This window comes from Heliangelus exortis, chromosome 2 (genome assembly GCF_036169615.1).
Source record: "Heliangelus exortis chromosome 2, bHelExo1.hap1, whole genome shotgun sequence".
NCBI classification, from domain to species: Eukaryota; Metazoa; Chordata; class Aves; order Apodiformes; family Trochilidae; genus Heliangelus; species Heliangelus exortis.
This window is the reverse complement of record NC_092423.1, coordinates 141,590,325-141,609,936: the sequence shown is the minus strand read 5'-3', so window position 1 is coordinate 141,609,936 and position 19,612 is coordinate 141,590,325. Positions and strand designations below refer to the sequence as shown.

Here is a 19,612-nt window from a genome sequence, read left to right as displayed (position 1 = left end):
CCTATTGAAAGCAAGAAGTAGTTTTTTAATTAACTATAGCTTACCAGTCAAAATGCTCAGTAGCAGTGAATAATATCTGGGTATTTAAATTGGAATACAAAGTGGTTAAATTCCTGCTCTCAGAGTAGGAGAAAAAAGACCAGCCTTTTTTTATTTAGTGGGACATTAAACATTGCTTATTTACCTTTTCCATCGAGACTGATACAACATGTCTGTACCTCTTACTATATAAAGACTACATGACATGTGATAGTGCAAACACTGGAACTTCAAATCTGATGCTTCAAAGTCTGGAGACAGAGAAAAAAGGAACCTTCAACAAAATGTCTAGAAGTGGATTGTGGCTAAGCACACTAATTTGGTTCAGGTGCTTTGGAAGATGCCATTAATGTACTTGTAATTATTTTGTGGGTGCTTCTTGAGGCATAATTTTAACTAAAAATGTGTGATAATAAAAGTAAGAGTGTATTACAGTTCATGGGCATTTAAAGTCATCTGTAGGTTGCCTGTAAGTTCAGAATGGTAAAAGGATCATACATGAAAAGCTGTAACCACTTAGTGGCAGTTTGCCAGCCCATAAGTTAAGCCATTGAGCTGCTGGTGTGCATTAGAAGGAAGGCTATGACAAAGAAACATTCAGGACATATAATTATGTTTTGACATAGCTAAGTCATATGCACGTTGATAGAGAGTTCCAGATTTACAGCTCACTTCTCAAATTCCTTGTGTTGTAATTGAAGTAGCAGTCTTTGGTACAGGGAATACATCCACAGGACTGTAAATTAAATATGCGTTCAGTTTTCCACTGTGATTATAGCTTACTATGTGCCTTCTATAAGGCTTGAAACCTACCCTCCTCTTTGCTGCTACCATTTGAGCTACAGGGCTAAATAAACTCATGTCAGGAGAGAGTTCTTAGCCCAGAATGCTGTGATGCAGCTGGGATGAATGTGGAAAGAAGGCAGCATCCTAGCCAGTAAAGAAACATTAAGCTTTTATGACTCAGATATTTACAGATGCTTTATTAGTCTTCAAATGCCAGTTAATTCACTGAGATTTTATAAGCAGTCAAGGATAACTTTATGAAGTGTTGTGTAGCTGTTGCTAATAACCAGGATTCACAGAAGATATTAAAATATTTTGTTATTACTCTGCCAAATCTAGATTAATGATAGGAAAGCTTTGAAGGCTTGAAGTGGTAAATAATGTGCATCTGTCAGGAATGGCAGTGAAAACAATGTTTGGTTTGAAGTAGTCTTTTTTTTTTATATATATAAAGGTGACTTATATGGTACAGATATTTGTGAGTGTTAATTTGAAGAGTTTTGTTTACCCCTGTGAAATTGCAGCTCCTCACACTAAATGTGTAGGAGAACTCCTTCCTAAATACTAGGTTTGAAAATGCGTGTCCCTCAATTTACAGGGGGATGAACAACTGGTGTGTAATGTATCACCATTTAAAGTATTCCATTGTAATTATCTGATAGTTATTTTTAGATTAATCCTTTAGATTATTCTGAGAATGTATGGTGTGGAATTACTTGTTGTACTTAATAATTTCCTTTAATACCAAGCAATGCTTTCTAGTGCAGGGGTAGTGCTGCACAAACTTAATTTCACTGTTTTCAACATGAGCTTTGGTTTGGAAAGACTTCTGCTGAGAACCTACTGAGGTCAGCTGCATTTTAGACCTGATCAGGTCTCAGCTTAGCCCCCAACTCTGGAACTGTGCTGAAATGAGAATGTGTAATACATGAGCACTGCATCCCTTGTGGCACAGTGTGTCTGATGTGACTGGTGCTGCAATGGAAATATTAAGCCACCTGGACCTTAATGTGGTGCAGACTACCTCAAATTGTTGTGTAAGACATGCATGCCTATTTTATCCAAGTGATATTTCTGGTTTTGATTTTTCAGATGTCCATTATTACACTAAAGGACATAACATGTTTCAGTGTTTGCCCTGTTTTTCTTGTATTAATATTTCTTTTTCATTATGTTAACTTGTACGGGATTATTTTTCCAGAGTATCAGTCATACTGAAAAGATCTTGATAATAATCTCCCGCTTTTCCATGTAATCTCTGATAATTATTCATTCTTATTTTATAGCTTTATCTCTCATATGCAGGTTGAACTTGTCTGCATGCCTAAAGATATTAAAACCTTCCCATGCAACTTACAGTTGTTACCCTGTAGTGATGATTTGGAGATGTTTTCAGCAAACCGATTACCATGCTGTGTTATTTAATATTTGATAAATATGAAAACACCTTTGGTATTATGTTTGCAAAGTGGAAGCAAATGCATGCGTGTCATTTTCTTATTAACTTTTAAGAACACTCTTGTGGCTTGTATAGCTCTTACAAGAGTAGCATTTGTCTAGCTGACATATCTTTAAATGTTCTGCTTCCTTGTGGGGTCAATCTTCAAAATCTCTTCAGTAATGATTTCAGTCTTTTAGTGCAAATCCCTTCATATATGCTAAACTTGGAGCATGAAAGTTTGTTACAAAAGGTGACAAGTGGCAGAGCTCATGCAAAAGAGAAAACTTTAAGCCATATTACATGTGTTATGGATTTCTGTATGGCTTTGACTGTCTGGGAAGTTTATATGAAAACAACTGTGCTGCAGGAAATACAAAGTAAGGTTCTGTTTTGTTTTGCTCAGTGCTAAATGTTTCCTCTGTTAAATAAGAAAATTGGTGATAAAAATGTGCCAGATTTTCATTTGAGGAAGCCATGTAACTCATATATAAAGTGGTGAAGTTACAAATGGTTCTGAGCAACTTGAAAAGCTTTCACTGCAGAGACTTAACAGATACCAACAGTAATGTGGGAACCATCGGGGTAAAGGAACAATCTGTCATAATGAGTCTATATACTGTAAATACATGAAGCTCTTTCTGACAACTGAAACCTCTCTTCCCATTTCTGCCTCAAATTAAAACCACTGTCCTTTGGTAATGTTGTTCTAAATATATTGATGTAGTTTTGCTTATAAATGCTATTTGCAGTCAGCAGATCTTGAATTGGTTTGTCATCCATGTGAAAGGAGGTTTGTTGAAATTCAAATGGAGGTTAAGTACTTTTTGTGGTTTTGACATTCTCTACGATATATTTTGATTTAAATTCTGATCTTGTTATTGATGGTCTCCCGCCACACATTTATTTTGTATTAATGCTGGTATCTAAGGCAAGAAGGAGCAATAGCTGACAGTTTTTTAGGCCAGGCAGAATTGCCTCCTGTTTAGTTGCTGTATCTTATCTTAGGATTTGTTTAATGTGGTTGTCTAGGACAGCTTCTGTGCAGCTCTGTTTTTTAAAATGTAATGCTACATGTTGGCAGTAAAGGTAAATAATCTCCCTGTGCTGATGCAGTGTAATATGTTATCTTTTTTTTTTTCTCAGAGTGGACATTAAATCACTTAAAACTTTGAAGATGGTAGTAATCTGCAAAATTATCAGTGACAGGCTTTGGGTTTCCTGTACTGTAATCAAGCAGAATTCAGTGTCGAGTTCTTCCAAAATATGCAGTAGTTTATATGCAGTAGTCCTACTGCAGCAGTCAGTAAAGTAAGTTTAAAAAGAAGTGAGTTTTGAATCTCATTTATTGGCTCATTTAGTAAACTGTATTCTGCTTGAGACGTCAGCCATGCTGACTTGTTTATGAAGGTAAAGCTGCTATTTTTCTCTACCTGTAAATAAGCACTCAGGACAGCATGAACTGTTTAATTCTGCTTGTCCAATGAGCCTTCAAATTGAAGACATAGATTAAAGAGTTGTTTTGACCTTTTGAAAAGTCACTTTTAAACAGACCAGCAAAATATGTAAACTTTTCTCATCAGGGAGATGTTTGACCTGGAAAGCTGTGCTTCTTGAGACAGTAGGCTGGACTTTCATATTACATTTTATGGGGTCTGTTCTCTTAGCTTAATGTCAGATGTTGCTTGTTTCACTTCCTGACTTACAGGACTCTTAAACACTTGTTAAAGGACATTTCTGCATTTTGTAGGGTATTTCATTTATTTTAACTCTTCAGGGGCTTGGATGCTTTAATGTGTAGTCCTTCATATCTGGTCACCCTACTGTAATCCTACATGACTGCAGTTTTATAATTTAGAATGTAGACTATCTCAAGTTGGAAGAGACCCATCAGGATTATCAAGTCCAACTTGCAGCTCCTTGCAGGACTACCCAAAACCATATGACTAAGAGTGTCAGTCAGATTGCTCATTGAACTCTGGTAGGCTTTGTGACCACTTCCCTGGGAAGCCTCTTCCAGTGACTGATCACCCTCTTAGTGAAGAACATTTTTCTGATGTCCAGTCTGAACTTTCCGTGAAACAGCTTGCCTCCTTTTAGCACATTGTGGAATTGATTTTTGAATTAATTGAACAGAAATTCTGTTGAGACTCAAGATGATGTAGGAATAAAGGCCTTCGTGTATGACTCCTGTTTTTAGTTTGTTTCCCTAATTGTTGGACAAAGCTGTTGAATACGTGCAAGGCAGGAGCTGGGCCCAGACATTCCCTGGAGACATTTAAAAGGAGACTGGATGTGGCACTCAGTGCCATGGTCTAGTGACTGCAGCGATAGTTAATCAAGGGTTGGACTCGATGATCTCTGAGGTCCCTTCCAACCCAGCCAATTCTATGATTCTATGATTCTATGTTTTATATGTCATGTTTGTTACCCTGTATTCTGTAACTTTTGTGTTTCTGTCTTAAATGCTACCCAGCAAACAGGAGGTCACAGGCGAAAATAACTTGTTTAGTTTTTCTTGACACCAATTTATAGGCATGATTGTTTTGATTATTCTTTTTATCATTTTTTCAGGCATCAAGTGACCATGTTTTTCTTCATATTAGAAATAGCATCAAACTTCTACTAATGGAACATTTTTTACCTCATCTGAAAAACTTTATTTTTCTTTGTTTTCTTTTTCTCCTACTTTGTAAAATTTCAGCTGAAAGAGTTATCTCAAATCTTTCCATATATGTGAAGCTCATGGCACTTCTGGGCAAGCTGGAGACACTTTCAGGAGTCTCAGTGGTGTATGACTGGTACTCTGTCTGGAGCAAATCTCTTGTCCTTCTCAGCAGCAATCACTGCTTGTCCCAAGGCTCTGTCACGGGGTCAGACTTGCACAGTGTTCCTCCTGGTTTGTGCATGAGTTCCAACTAGAGAGGAGGCTTCCCTACTTGCTTGGTACTGGTAGAGCAATACTAGGGACCACAGGGGGAAGGAATTGCTTGTAACATGCTCAGTCTATGCGTCTGAGAAGCACGTGGCAAAACTTATTGCTGTTGTTTTTCATAGAAAATCCTTTCTAGGCTTTTAAAAAAGTCAGTCTGTGTTCTTTGGAATCTGAAATAGTGAAATCCATTCCCTCTGAGCAGCAGAGATGCTCTCTGTGAAACCGAGATCCTAGCTCTAGCCAAATCAGCTTAGGTCTAGATTCAGCTTACAATTTTGCCTATTAGAGCATTAGCTAGGGCTTCAGCTGTCAATTTCTGATACTGCTGAGGAACTGGTTAGAACTCACTAAAATTGGTAAAAATGTGTTTTGGGTAGTAAGTTACTTTCCTATGTGGTTGGTTTCTGTTCACGATAGAAGTTCTTTCTTTTCATGTGACCTAGTGTAGTCTTGAAGAAAATGGTTTACCCTGAGTGTAGAAATCTAGATTCTGTGAAATAAGGACTCTGCTGTTTAAATGTTACTGAGTTGGGCTGTGGGTCTTGGGGTTTCTCAGAGCAGATACTATGCTACTATAATGTTGAGTGGGAAAGCCCTTTTGACCTTGTCTTACTGTTTTTATTACGCAATTGGATGAGTATTGCTGCAAACTTCCTGGGGCAGGGTATGGTTTCGTTTCTGTTATGCTGATACTGACTCAGAACTCTCAGTATTAAACTCTGCCATATTCCTAAGACATTATATCATTTGTATAGCTTAGATAAAAAAGCTGTTGAATCACTTGGTTGGTATTCAGGAACACTTCACAATTGGGTTTTAAGAGCATAACATCAAAGGAAGCATCAACTGCAGAAAAATAGCAGTGCTAATTAGTCATAAAGAAGTTAAACATGCAGATAGATAGCAAGCAACAATATAATTTATCTTGTAAACTAATCCATTGTCTCTTACTAGCTAAGGAATACTTAAATCATTTTTGAGGAGTGAAAGCCTGAAGGCTTCTTCAGAATTCTGCTCATGAAATACCTGGTACTAAATCACTTCAGGTTTTAGATTTATGAAAGTTCAAAAGAAATGTTAGGAGATAATATAATATGAGAAATAGGAAGTTCAGTTTTTTGAATAATGGACTATTAGACACAGGTGTTTCTTCAGTAATTCTTGCAAGCTTCCTCCCCCTCTCCCTGCCCCCTTAAAGCAGGAAGTTGAGTAGCCCAGACTAAAATATCACAGTTATGTTGCCCAGCCCCATGGCCAAAAACACCAACCACCAAAAAAGAAAAAAGATTAAACCAAACCAACCAACCAACAAAACCCCCCGACCAAATAACAAACAAAAAACCTTCAAAACCACACAAAAACCCCGAACAAATTAAGAAATTGTCTCCTTTTTCCCAAAATTCCTTATTTGTCTTCTGATTACCCAGCATTTAGTGTTCTTACTTGCCTTGAGAATTGAAAAAAAATTATTTGGAAATATTTAAATTAACTTCCTGATTTGGTTAAAAAGTGCCTTGTACTTGGTCTGTGACTTGCAGCTTTTTTTTTCCTATGTAAAGCTTTGGTAAGATGCAAAAATGAGGTTTATTTTACTGTTTCCAGTAATGGTTTGTTGTGAAAAACATACCTGTAAGTGGATGGAAATACAAGTTTTCATGCTGAGTGTTGGTCTTATATATGTGTGGATGTCCTCATATGGCTGTCCTATACAAGCTTCTCAATTATCTGTGGTTTCCTTTTTTTTTTTTTTTTTAATTATAAAAGAGGTGCATGTATATAGTTTTGTCCTTGTCTTCCTCTTATTAATGCATGGTGCAGTATTTAAACGTCTTTGAAATGTTTTCTACAGAGGGAAGATGATAGCTTTACACTACATCCTTTTTAAGTCAAATCTTCAGATTAAGCTTCAGAGAAACTGAAACTTCTTTGTGGGCTTCATTTGGAGTGTACTGAGTAATTAGTTGCATTCCTAATTTACCATGTGGTAACGAGAGTGCCACTCAGTGTTTGGATGCACAATGTGAAGAACCGGATGCCAGTACAGCTCTGTAGAGTATAAGATGTATTGGTATAAATGTATTTAATCTGTGAATAATGGACAGAAAGCATAATGCCTGCTTTTGGCAGGTGTCTTACCACAGGTCAAGAACTGTCAAGAAAGCTTTCATATCAAATCACCATTTTAGTCATTAAATGGGAAACCTAAAACAGGTCGGAGTGTAGCAAGTAATGAATTAGCAGAATACAACACTGAGAAATTATATAGAAGAGGGAAAGGCTTACTATAAGCTTTGTGCAATAATTTTACTTTGGAAACATAAATAAAAATGGAGAAGACTTAAGCTGAAGCTTTCTATAGCCAGAAGTCAAGAATGTGGTTTAATAGCTGGCAAGCAGTAGATTTTCTTTCTTATGAAGAACTAAGGTCACTTTGCAGGAGTGATAGGCTATGTTTGCTTATACTTTATTGTTTGATTGCCATACAGATAGAGCAGAATCTTCTTCAGAATCACTGATATTAATGTTGATGTTTGCATCTATTTAGCATGGAACCATGGGTTCACCTGCAGGTGCCCTGATACTTCATTTGAAACATGATCTTAGCTATGATTTATTTTTTATAGCTTAGCTATATGTTATTGTTACTAAAGTAAAAATCAAGTTTTATTACTAAACATTTCTTAGTGTTCTCATTTTATTACCCACAAAACATGGTGTGTGTTTGACCAGCAGTTTTGTTTTGGTTGAGAGTAATTTTTTGTGATTTAGTGTGTACTAAGAGGAACCAACTGTTAAAATAGTTTCTTCAAACTTAATTTTTAGTTTACAACTGAAGCAATATAGTGGGAGTTGCCTAAAATTTTTTTGAGCAATGTAATCCTTGAGCTAGTTTCTGTGCTATTCAGCAGTATGAAGAGGACAGTTGAGGTTCATGGACTGAGAAATCTCCACCTCTGGCTTACAGTATTGGTTGATGATACTTAGCAAGGGAAGTTTTGGTACTTGCTTGAACTACAAACAACAAATTTAAACATTTGTCCTATGAAAGTGACAGAGTGGACTGTATTTTGAATACAGATACTAAAGCCTGGGTGCCTAATACCTCAAATGTACACAAATCCTGTGCAAGTTTTTTTTTAACTGTTGTTTTATAATAACTTTATGAAATAACTATTTCTGAAGTTTCATGATGAGCTGAGGTACCAGCTGAGTGCAGAGACAGTAACTTAAGATTCTTACTGCAAACTTATTGTCAATTCTTTCTTACTACTCAATCTTTTCAGTTAATAGGCAGGAAAACCTGAGTTCTGGCAAGCCTGCAAAATCACCATTCCTCTAGCGAATTGTGACTGACAGTTGCTGACAAGTTGATGCATGTGTGTAGTGGCTTCTTAATTAGTTCAGTCAGAGCTGGGCAGAAGACACTGGCTTCGTACTGGAAGTAATTGGTTAGCTTTTCTAAAATGTGTTTTCATGTCCCACCGATGTAAGTGTCATTAGTTCCAGCACAAGGTGGGTACCAAAAGCACAGGGCTTGCTCACTGATTAGCCAGCTCTTACTTTTTTTTCCAAGTTTTAACATCTCCAGTGATGCCAAGTTTACTTAATGCCCCTTTTATATTAGGGTACTATTTGACTTGTGTCACCTTGAGGCTTACCCTCTGACAAACTGAAAGATGCTTGACTTTGTTTTCTTCTGAAAATTAAAAGCGGACGTTTAGTTGATTCACTGTCCCTGTTTAATGGCTGGAGATATTTTTCCACATTTGCTCTCCAACTGGTGTGACAATTCTTTGAATTCCTGTTGAAGTTGGCCTGAGATGTTAGCATATGCTTTGACCTGTTGCTGCTGTGGTGAAATTAGGCTGCAAGTCAAGGGAGGGGATGTTTGTAATAGAGATTCCTAGGATGGGAAGCATTAATCTTTCTGCTGTTTAACTCTGTAAAATAGTATTTAAAAAGGCTAAACAATGTCCATAAACTGTTAACCCATTGAATAAAAGGTTTTCCTTCCCAAAGAGCAGCTTCTTTCTGTAATGTAACATGAAATACTTGGCTTCCTCAGAATCACAAGCAGTTGAAAAAGTGCTTGGTTCAGTTATGCAATTTTCAGTACTTATTAAATTATATAGTATTGAAATCTCATCTTGTGCCTGCTGGTATAATTTCTATATTAGTCTGCACATCCAAACCTTGAGAATCAGTCAGAAGAAAGCTCAGATGTTTTGTAGATCCTCTGCATTACTTGGATTCTCCTAGTTAGTACACTCTAAACCTGACAATAGGCAATTGTTCATTTAGATTCTCTTGTCTGAATCAAGGTGCATCTGGAAGTGCAAAAATTAATTGTGTAAAGAATCCATCACACCATTGATTTCACATCTGGCCATTTTTAATGGATGTTCACTGATCATTCCCCACTGACTGCCAGAGATCTGAAAGTCAATTTCTTATCCATTTAGACAGGACTTTATTATATTGTATGCTGCTAACCTCTAAGTTTAAAATACCATGTGATGTGAAGTCACAGTGTGCAAAAATCAAATATCTGTCAGCTTTCCAATACAAACCATGCTGATGGCATCAAGTGTGTTCAGTCTGGTCTGGTTTGCATAAAGACATTCTCATTGGTACTCAAACTAAAATCCATTAACTGGATTCCTGTGCTAACATCACTTTGCTTGTTATTGGTGGTAGTGCAACTGACCTGTAATGCTCAGATTTCCTGGTCCCTTCCCTTTTGCCCAGCACCTCTCCTAGACCATTCACTGAAGCCTGTAGGACAAGCTGCCTGAGCATCCACACCCCTTTCTTGCAGGTGATGTTTGTGGCTATAAGTGCAGTATTCTGTCCAGAAACATGCAAAGAGCTGAGCAGTTCTAGGTGTTCTTTTCTTAATGATTTTATCAGTTGGAAAAGCAGGCATTTCTGTTTTGTAATGTTCTTAGGAAACATTATTTAAGAAGTCCCTAACCTTGCTGCTATAGTGTATTGTAGGTTGTTTTCTCTGTTGCTTTCACATTTACTTCTGAAAAGTGGTCATTCTAGTGAATCTGGACTTTTCCTTCTTGTATCTCAGTGAGTTAAGTTGGGCTTTCAAAAATCATCTTAATCCAAGCTCTTGACTACTCAAAAAAATGAAAAAAAAAATGTAGGTATAACTTTTTACTGTAAAATGTTCTGTTTGGCTTTTCTTTCATTTTCAGGAAATTAGCCTTTTGAAGTACTGCTGGGTCTGGCTTTGGTTTTGGTTTCTCTATCTGCAATATAAGTTCTGTGCATCCCTGTGACCTGCAGGGAGCCAGTGTTTTCCAGTCAGAGTTAAATTTTGCTGCTTTGTCTCAAAGCATGAATTGAGCAGCCTGTGGTTGTGAGGAGAGGGGAAAGAAGTATTTAATGTAGGCCTAGTGAGAGTGGATGAGTTTTAGGGAAGTTGCAACTGCTCTTATGCAGGTAGTGCTTGTTAATCATCTTTTTGTCCTGGGAAGTAGTTGTTCTGAAGGACTGGTTGTTGCTTACTCCTGAGAGAATGAAGGGGAAGCTGAAGCCAAGTTGCAAAGGGAAAAGCAGATCCTACTCAAAGAAATCCTACTCAAGGGAGAAGGCAGCTTCTTTGAGTGAGAAGCATACACTGGAAAGGATGGAGAAATAAATTTCTACAGTTGTAACAGTGTCAAGTTGTGGTTTTGTTTATGTTCTGTGGATTGTAGAGTCATTCTCACAGTGGTCTTCATTCTGCTTCAGATCTTCAGATCCTTATAGGCTAATGTTACACTATGAATTCCTTTCAAATTTTGAGATACTGTAGTACTCCATATCCCCTACTTTCATCTGTACTATTTACATAATTATTTCACCAGCTTTAAGGTGGTAGTTAATAATGTTTATAGCAGACTGAGGCTGTCCAAGAACACTTGATTTCTTCGTTAAGCAAATGATTTTCCTTGGAGACTCCAAAGTGTCTTCTCTGGAGGTCAGCATGCAAGTCGTGAATTTTTTCAAGAACTATCTTATGTGGTTGAATTCAGGATCTTGTGTTACTCTTTTTAAGGTTTGTGTCTGCAAAATGCAGGTGGAACAACTTGCCGTTGGTGTTTTATTGCAACTTTGACTCTTTAGAATTAAATTTACTGTGGGATGTATGTTCTTATGGATTATCTGACACCAGCAGCCTTTCTCCCTAGAAACATGTTCATTGCCAAATAATTGTGTTCCCTATTTATTTATATACCTAGGGATAAAAACACTGTTCTGCATTGCAAATCCCAAAAAATAGTATGTGTGTAACAGATGAGTGCTTTTTCAGGTTCACATAGCATTGTATTTAAGAATTTCAGTACAAAAAAATGAATTTTCCTAATCTCTCTTTCTTTTAAAACAGACTGGAGACCAAGAAAAGAGTGCAGCACTGGCTGTAGGTAAGAACTGAAACTTAACCTGCTTGAAAACTCTCCTGCCATATAAGAAGCAAAAATTGTAATCTGTCAAAGGACAGAAAACGGGACTGCTCTGAATGCCAGCAATTTTCTCTTCCCCTACTTGCTTCTACAACTTCTGAAATTCCTGGTGTTCACTAGGAAGTCTCAATCTGTAACTTAACTTTTGTCTCTGTCTGGTTAAAGATGCTAAACAAGGCTGAAAGTTTTTCACCATACTTTATCACACAGCTTTGTAATGATTTGGAAAACCTTTTTACTGTAGTGATATGAAGAATTCTCATTGTTTCAGTGTTTTTCAGCATTTTTACTGTACACAGAGTATAGTCTTTTGGCCACATTCAAGAATTTATCCTGGAAGATTGTGTGTAACCTTCATGGAGGACTTGCTTGAGGAAATAACACTCTGGTGGTTTTACTTAATCTCTTTACTACAAAGTTGCTGTGTAACTTTAAACCTTTTCTGAACCAGAAACCTTATGCCAGAAGCCAATATTCTGAACCAACTTGTAATACTGAAGAGGTAGCATATGCTCATGAGGCTTTTAGCTTTTAGTTTTATAACCTTTTAGTTGTCATCAAAGCTACTGCATAGATTGTATCTGTTATACTTTGTGTTTATTCTGTTGTGCCAGCATAGCCAACTATCTTCTGTCAGGCTGGAAAGGTAATGCTACCAGATGTCAGGTAGGATTTATTTTTCTTCCATTTCTGATTAATCATCAGAATTGAGTTCTGGGAAGCTGACTAAACTGATTTATCAATTTTTGTTGACAAGAGCAGAAAATATTTCCATTTGGGAATTAAGAATATGAGGCATTATAAATGTGTCACTAAAATAATTGTACTTTATTTTAATGCATGATTGATGTATTAAAATACTTGTTTTGCAGAATCACTTCTTTTGATGAGATTTATATGACATTTTTGTAATTCTTGGAAGAGCTTAGTGCAACACTGGCTTAGACCAGCAGTCTTTCTTCCTATGGTCTTGCAGCTCTGACATTACAGAATGATTTTAGGAACTGGGCAAGCATTCAGCAACATTCTCCAAATCTACAGCGAATTAATGGAAGAACATCCAGTGATAGTGGTAACAGTACTTTTTCTTTTTGGTAGCTCTTACTTCTGCTGTCAGGGCTAAGTCTACGAGCAAAGTTGCAAATTCAGGTAGTACAAACTTTTGTTCATAGAACTGTGTGCATTTGCAAATGATACATGGGAGGAGTTGCTAAACTGAGTCAGACCATGGGTCCCTGTACCAAGTGCAGTCTCCACCCTTATTTCCCTCTGCATGTATGTGCTTGGTTTTGCTCATATTTTCACAGCCCCCATTTATTCCTCTACTGGAACAGTGCTTCTGCTCAGGAAAGGGACAGTTATCCAGAAAAGCTAGAAAAACTCAAGGGGCATTGCTGAGAATGGTACTGCCTGCAGAAGGAGGCACATGGCAAGAAACTTCTGTTTTCTTTTAAGAAACTGTAAATCAACTATATTTCAGGTATTGGAAGGAAAATGTTTATAACAAGGTTTTGGTGTCCACTTCAGCATACTTAAACTTCAGGTGTCTAAATGCTGATACTCTCATCTTCTCCAGCTATGCTGAGACAAAGTAGCTGTCAAATGCTTAACAGCATCTTAAAACAGCTGGAAATTAGCAATGTGAAGGACTGAAGAGACTGGCAGAAGCCTTACCCAAGAAACACTTCCAGTAGGGTAGTGTTAGTAAGATAAGTGGTGAAAATATGGAGAGCGTTGAAAACTTTGTTTGAGCTCCAAATAATGGGGCAAATTTAACTAAATGTCACTTTGTGAACAAGGTGGAAACTTGAAAAAACCTGAATATCCAATAAAACCTGAACCTTTGAGTGCAAACAGAAGCCTAGGGAAGAGCAAGAAGAGGAGGAGTGTATATTGGTAATTCTTCTAGTCTGTAAGTATTTTCAGGTCAAATATTTTTCTGAGTAAGATCCGATTATTAAATGTAATCAGTATCTGTTTAATGGGTTTGTCTTCCACATATGTACCTAGATTTCCTCAAGAACTGCTGCAGATTCCATGTGAGATGAGATGGACTTGTAGAGTTCACAGATGGACTGGTGCAGGAAATCATAACTCAGCGTGATATTCTGCAAGCCAGCTACTTATTTTAATGTGTTGCAGGTTGTATAATATCACTTAGAAAAGCAGTTATTCCTCTGTATTTTGAGTAGGTGGATTAAAAAAATTGTTTTATGGGACACCTTTGGTTTGATTTTAAGATTTAAATAAAATTTGAGGCATGTTGGGATGGATGGAAAATGAGATAAAAGGTAAGATTTAGTGAAGCTATTGAGTGCACTTTTTTTTAGATGTGCTTTCTAACAAGAAAAACTATCTGGACAATAGAAGTAGTTGATAATATGCCTTGTGAGGCTGTTTGAAAAAGTAACTGGAAATAACAAAGATGGCTGTAGAACCTTGGTCTTGCAAGAAATCTGTGAAACTTTCAAGAAGCAAACAAACCCCTCCTCTCTCCCCCTTCCTCTGTCCCCCTGTTGCCTGTCTGTTGTGTTACTGTTTCTGGAAACAGCTGGGGTGGGAAGGAGCATCACTCTGCTGATCATCTTCTATTGTACCATCTGTAACTAGATGTGTTTTATTAATTAGCCTGCTGTATTCTGAACACATACTTTGTCTGACTGGTGTCTGGTAAAAAGAAAGCTAAACAAAATAATCAGAAAGCTGGAAACATGAATATCTGCCCTTTTAGCTATGTGATCTAGAATGCCTTAGGACTTCCCTTCCTCCTTGGGAGCTCAGCACTAGTGTGTCACTGACCTGAATTCACATGTGAACAGTTGGTGTCAGGTTCCTACACATGAGGTTTGCAGTTGAGTGCTGTGACATTCCAAAATGATCCCTTGAGATAAAATATGTCAATGAATATTTATACCCATGAACTTGATGAGTAGATAATTCATCGTAATACTGTTATTGTAGGATTTTCAAGCTAAGGCACTGAAGGAGTGCAACGGTTCCAAGCCAAACAAAATGGAAACATTTCATTTGAATGTTTGGGTGGCTTATTGTACTCCTTGTCCTAGTACATTAGATGGCAGCATTACCAAGGCTGTTGTTAGAGCCTTAGTGCAACTTCATCCAGTTTGGACACAGTAATACATAGGAGTCTGATCCTTAGGAATTCAGCTGCTTTGAAAGAAACCAGGTTTCCATATGAAATTAGTCTTGAAGAGGAGTGCTTTATCATGAGTTGAAATGCCAACTAAAAGATGGCAGATCAGTTGAAGTAGGTGCTGTAATGAAGTTAGGATTGAAAATATTTTTTTTTTTCCCCTCTAGCAGTTTGGTAATACTTGCAGGTTTTGTGTTGGTTTTGTTTGGTTTGTTTTGGGGGTTTTTTTGTTTGTTTTTTTTTTTTTGGTGGGGGGGTGTTATTGGGTTTATTTTTTGTTTATTTGAGATGAAGATCTGGCAGGAGGAGGACTTACACAGATTACTATTACTGGGTTTAGGTTTTGGGGTTTTCTGGAGATGAGAGCTTGGCAGTTGTTAAATTAGAGGCTGACATTATTGAAATACGCAACTTTCTTAGTAACGTGGTAGTGTAGCACAGCTTTAATAAGCATGCAATCTTTTGTAGAATAAGAAGCTTTTCTGTGAAAGAATAAAAAAACAATCTGTAAACCTACCACAGCTCTTGTTAATTTTTTTTTTGTTTGTTTGTTTTTTTTTGTACCCGATAAAGATAGAATGTTTTCAGATTACTTTGAAAGAAAAAAAGCTTGCAGATCAGCCACTGTTTTGCGGATAAAGTCACAGTACTTATGGACTGAATGCAGTGTTCGGGATGGAAGTTGCCGGCCCTCGGAGCTGTAAGGCACTGGTGTGCAATGCGCTGATCCCACACGTGTGTACAAGTTTCCCTTTCTCTGGAAGATGAAATTGTAAAGTAGTGACCTCTGTTGGACGAGTTGCAGCAGTGCAACAGTTACTGCTCTTAGGATTTCAAAAACTTTAAAGGAGAAAGCAAGTGTCAATTGTGTTTGAATGTAAGTGTCCCTTACATTCAGGTTGTGAGGTTTTTTTTCATGATGGTTGCAATGTAATTGAGTTTAAAAAGAGCATTATGAGGAATTAAGTTAGAAAGCATGTTGAGTTTGTGTCATTTTGAAAGAGCATATAGTTATTTTTTAACCTCACATCACTCTTGGATGAATTGGGCAGTTACTTGTTGAAGGGTAAATCAGAGCAGATTTTTTGAGCATTAGTCTCTCCTCTTTTCAATACAAGTTCTGTTTGAAAAATAGGAGTAATCCTTCCAGACAAATCAGGTTTTATTCCAGACTTGTGTGGGCATGCTTAGTTATTTTGTATCTCCTCTCAAATGAGTTATTCAGTGTCAGCTGTGCTACTAAAATATTCCCAAATTAACAAGGCTTTAAGACTGCCTCTTCTTAAGGAACTGTGGATTCTTCAGTGCCTTTCCCTTGATTTCCTCTAAGTGGAAAAATGAACTGAATAAACACTGACCTGACTGAACTTTACAATTCTGGTTTTGGGGAACGTGAGCTTTTTCTGCTAGACTGTTTTCCCTGGCAGGCCACCATTTCCCTGATACAACAAGTTTTGAATTTAGTGTTGTTCAGCAGTGAGTCATTATTGATGATGTGTGATCTCAAAAAAAGTAATTTCAATTTCAACTAAAACAGTTCATTGTATCAAAGTTAGTTTAGCCAAAAGGACTGACATCAGAGGTGGCTTTAAACAGCTTTTAAGTAGCCTGAATATTTATTTTTCTATAAAAAAAAAATATTTGGCTGTATAAACTGTTTTTCCACTATTAGATAAGATATTGATGACTGAGGCCCCAGGAATTCAGTGGTGTATGTGTATTATTTTTTTTGGCCTGCAAATCTTTCAGTCTTCTTATGGATGAGTTGCAATTAGTGGCATGTGGAAGAACAACCAGTAGGTGTCAGAAGTGGAAAGCTGTGCATAGAAAATTGCATAAGTTTAGTCTGCGATGTCATGAATGTGTGTATAAAATCTGGTGAAATCTTACATTTAGTAGAACAAATTGTCCTGCAGTGAATGAAGTTGCATCTTTTATGCACAACCTGTGTGGTGCTTTGTAAATATGTTTGATTCATCAGTTAGATTTCAGTATCAGACATTTAGTATTAATAATGATACTATAGCTATAAAGAGTCCTTAAAATGAGACTGGATGATCCAAATCTACTTTTTGTAAGATAAGAGTAGATTCTCTGTCCTAAATTTATAGTTGAGAATATCCATGTGTTGGCCTATTTTCCAAACCATGAGTGATAACTGCTGGGTTGTTTTTTTTTACCATTACCTGAGTAATTATCTTGTGTCTGGACAATGTATTTTATTAATTTGGAATTTTGTTTTCAAACCAGATCTTTACTGAGTGGTGTTTCAAAAATAATAATCTCAGTAGTAGCAGTTAGAATGTGTTAGAGGGCATATACACTTCTTCAGCACTATTCAGAAGAGAAATAAACGTGCCTTAGGCTAGGAAAAACGTGTTTGGATCCAAGGAAAATATTACAACTTTCTGAAAAGGCTGATTTCCACACTGCAGGTTACAAGCCTGTTTCCATCTCTGCAGCATTCTCTGGCTCTTGGGGTTGAGGGCAGACAAATTCTCTCTGCCTGTGAAGCTCAACTGCTGCATCAGGAGAGAAAACAGCACTTGCTCTTATAGGCTGCCAGCCCTGTGATACCCCGTGTTGCTAAGGGCTGCCTTGGATTCCAGCTGATGTGAGGAGCCACTTATTCACTGGCTGGGTGTTGGATTTTTTTCCTCAGCTTTTTTTTTTTTTTTTCTCCCTCTTCATGGATAGATACTGGAAGCAGAAAATGTCAAGCCTTAACAATTGCCAGGCTGATGGGATTGTAATTCTACAAAAACAGTGTAGGGAGACATTCAGCTAGGTTTTTCTTGATGTCTTAGCACTGTAGATATTTTAACACCATGGTGTTCTAGTGTAATATAAGACTTTTAACATCAGAAGAATTTTTCACTTACTATTTTATCAAAATATCTCTGAATCAGAGGTTTATACCACACATTTGTGACCAATGGAAAATATAAAACCCAATCCCTGGAAGAAAATTAAATTACATATGCTTTCTATATAATGTGTTGCAATTTATTCCCTCTTCCAGACTCCAGAGCATGAGGCTTTTGTTGAGTACAGTTTATGTACTCAATGTCCCTTATTTAGTCTTAAGCTTTATTAGAAGTAGTCTTGGGAAATAGCATGTGCTTTTCCAAAAGGTGGACTGATGATTTCTTGAAGCAGGTGTTCTTCAGTGATCTCAAATGTTTTTTTTTTAACTAGCTTGAAAGCATGCTTTTTTTCCAAGAGCATAAAGCAAAATTAAAAATGTCCCTTGCAAATGTAGTATTTACCTTGAGCAAGAGTAAGTTTTCCAGCTGCTTACTAGTTGCAAGAAAATACTTGGGGTTTTGTCTTTTTGTTTTTTTTCAGATGCAGAGGGGCAAATTTCCGTAGTGCTTGGCTGAATTTAGTTGCATCGTTTATTTCTATTAAATTTCCCCTGGGCTTTTAGCTTAGGGAAAAAAAAATAAAAAATGAAATGTGCCAGGGATGTCTTCAGCATGAAGGGCATGCGTGCAAGACTTGTTTTGAAAATATGCCTTTGCTTTCCGCTTGTCTGATCATGACACTACACGCAGCATCATACAACCCCATAAGGCTGTAATGGGCCAAATCATTGTAATCAAATGTGGCATTCCTTATGTCTTCCTCTGCAAGTAGGTCAAGTTTAAACCATATTCTTGGCTTGTGCTCTCATTTCCCATAACCTGCTCCACGTGGCTTGAGGATTGTGCTGGGGTACAGAGTATGCCAGGAGGGCTTCTGGGCGGCTTCACAGGGACAGTCTGCTTTTGGCCAGAGACTTGTGTTTTTTCTCTGCTTTGATTTTTGTGATGTTGGATTCATGGCAAGAAAAAATTTCAGTGGTCTACATTGTGCTTTAACTGAATTTTACATTGTCAGTTTACCAAGTGAGTTATATATGGGCACTACACTATAGAATCTTAAAAAAAAATAAAAGTGGAGAGGAGAAAAAATAAAAGTGGAGAAGACCACTGGAAAAAAAAAAACTGTGTACAAGTTTTAAAATGTCATTTATTCTGAGCGAGAGTATCAAATAAAAGTGGACAGACGTTAACAATCTGAAGCTGTGTAATAACAAGTAGGGAGTGATCTAAATTGTACTTGAAGCTGGGCATGCAAATATTTTGATGTTGCTGATTTGAACATACACAAAATTCTTTCTGACAAGCATTGCAACAGGGTGAATTTTGTTCCATTTACACTGGAACAATAGTGGGTCAAAAGGTGTGCTGGTACCCACAAAAGTCACCTCCAGTCCATGTCCTGAGTCAGCTATTTGGCTCTGAGACAAGGCCCAGCTGCAGAATGTAAGAGGCAGTAGTAGTGCTTGCTATTGGCTTTGGTCTTTATGTAGGCTCAAATCTTTCTTGAATTGGGGCTGACTGGTGTGGCAATGAGCTGAAGGAGGATGCAGTTAGTGCTGGATGATGTCCTTGATTAAACTGTGATACCCAGTATCAGGGCTACTTTAATGGAACTGCCCCTGACTTTCTGAAACAGTAATTCTACTGACTTCATATGAAGCTGTGGAGGAAATTGGAAGAGTGCTTGGTAAATCATTACTGACAGGGCATGCCACTGTGGTGGTTAATTACTAAGTAAGTTTTCAACTACCAAATCTTCTCTTCCAGTGGTGCTGTTACAGTGTGTCAAATAGCAGAAGAGATGCCTGGTGATAAAACTGTCATGGCTAGGTTTTTCAATTTTTTCTTTACTATGTGCAGATTGGCAAGAATCTCTAATTCTTGGATTTGTCAGGAGTTTAGGCTGCTTTGTTCTTGATTGATCCTGATATTCTG

General features: G+C 37.3%; 1 protein-coding gene across 8 annotated transcripts in view; it reads left to right on the top strand.

Annotated features, from left to right (window-relative positions):
• The window catches only part of CYRIB (CYFIP related Rac1 interactor B), a 95,451-nt gene that overhangs the window by 54,723 nt on the left and 21,116 nt on the right, over positions 1-19,612 (top strand). For 5 of the 8 annotated variants that reach the window (XM_071738385.1, XM_071738381.1, XM_071738382.1 and 2 more), the window contains one exon: positions 11,581-11,617. The exons of the other annotated variants lie outside the window; for them this stretch is intronic. The gene's annotated coding sequence lies outside the window, so the exon portion shown is untranslated. The remainder of the gene's footprint in view (positions 1-11,580; positions 11,618-19,612) is intronic. 8 annotated transcript variants of the gene reach the window in all.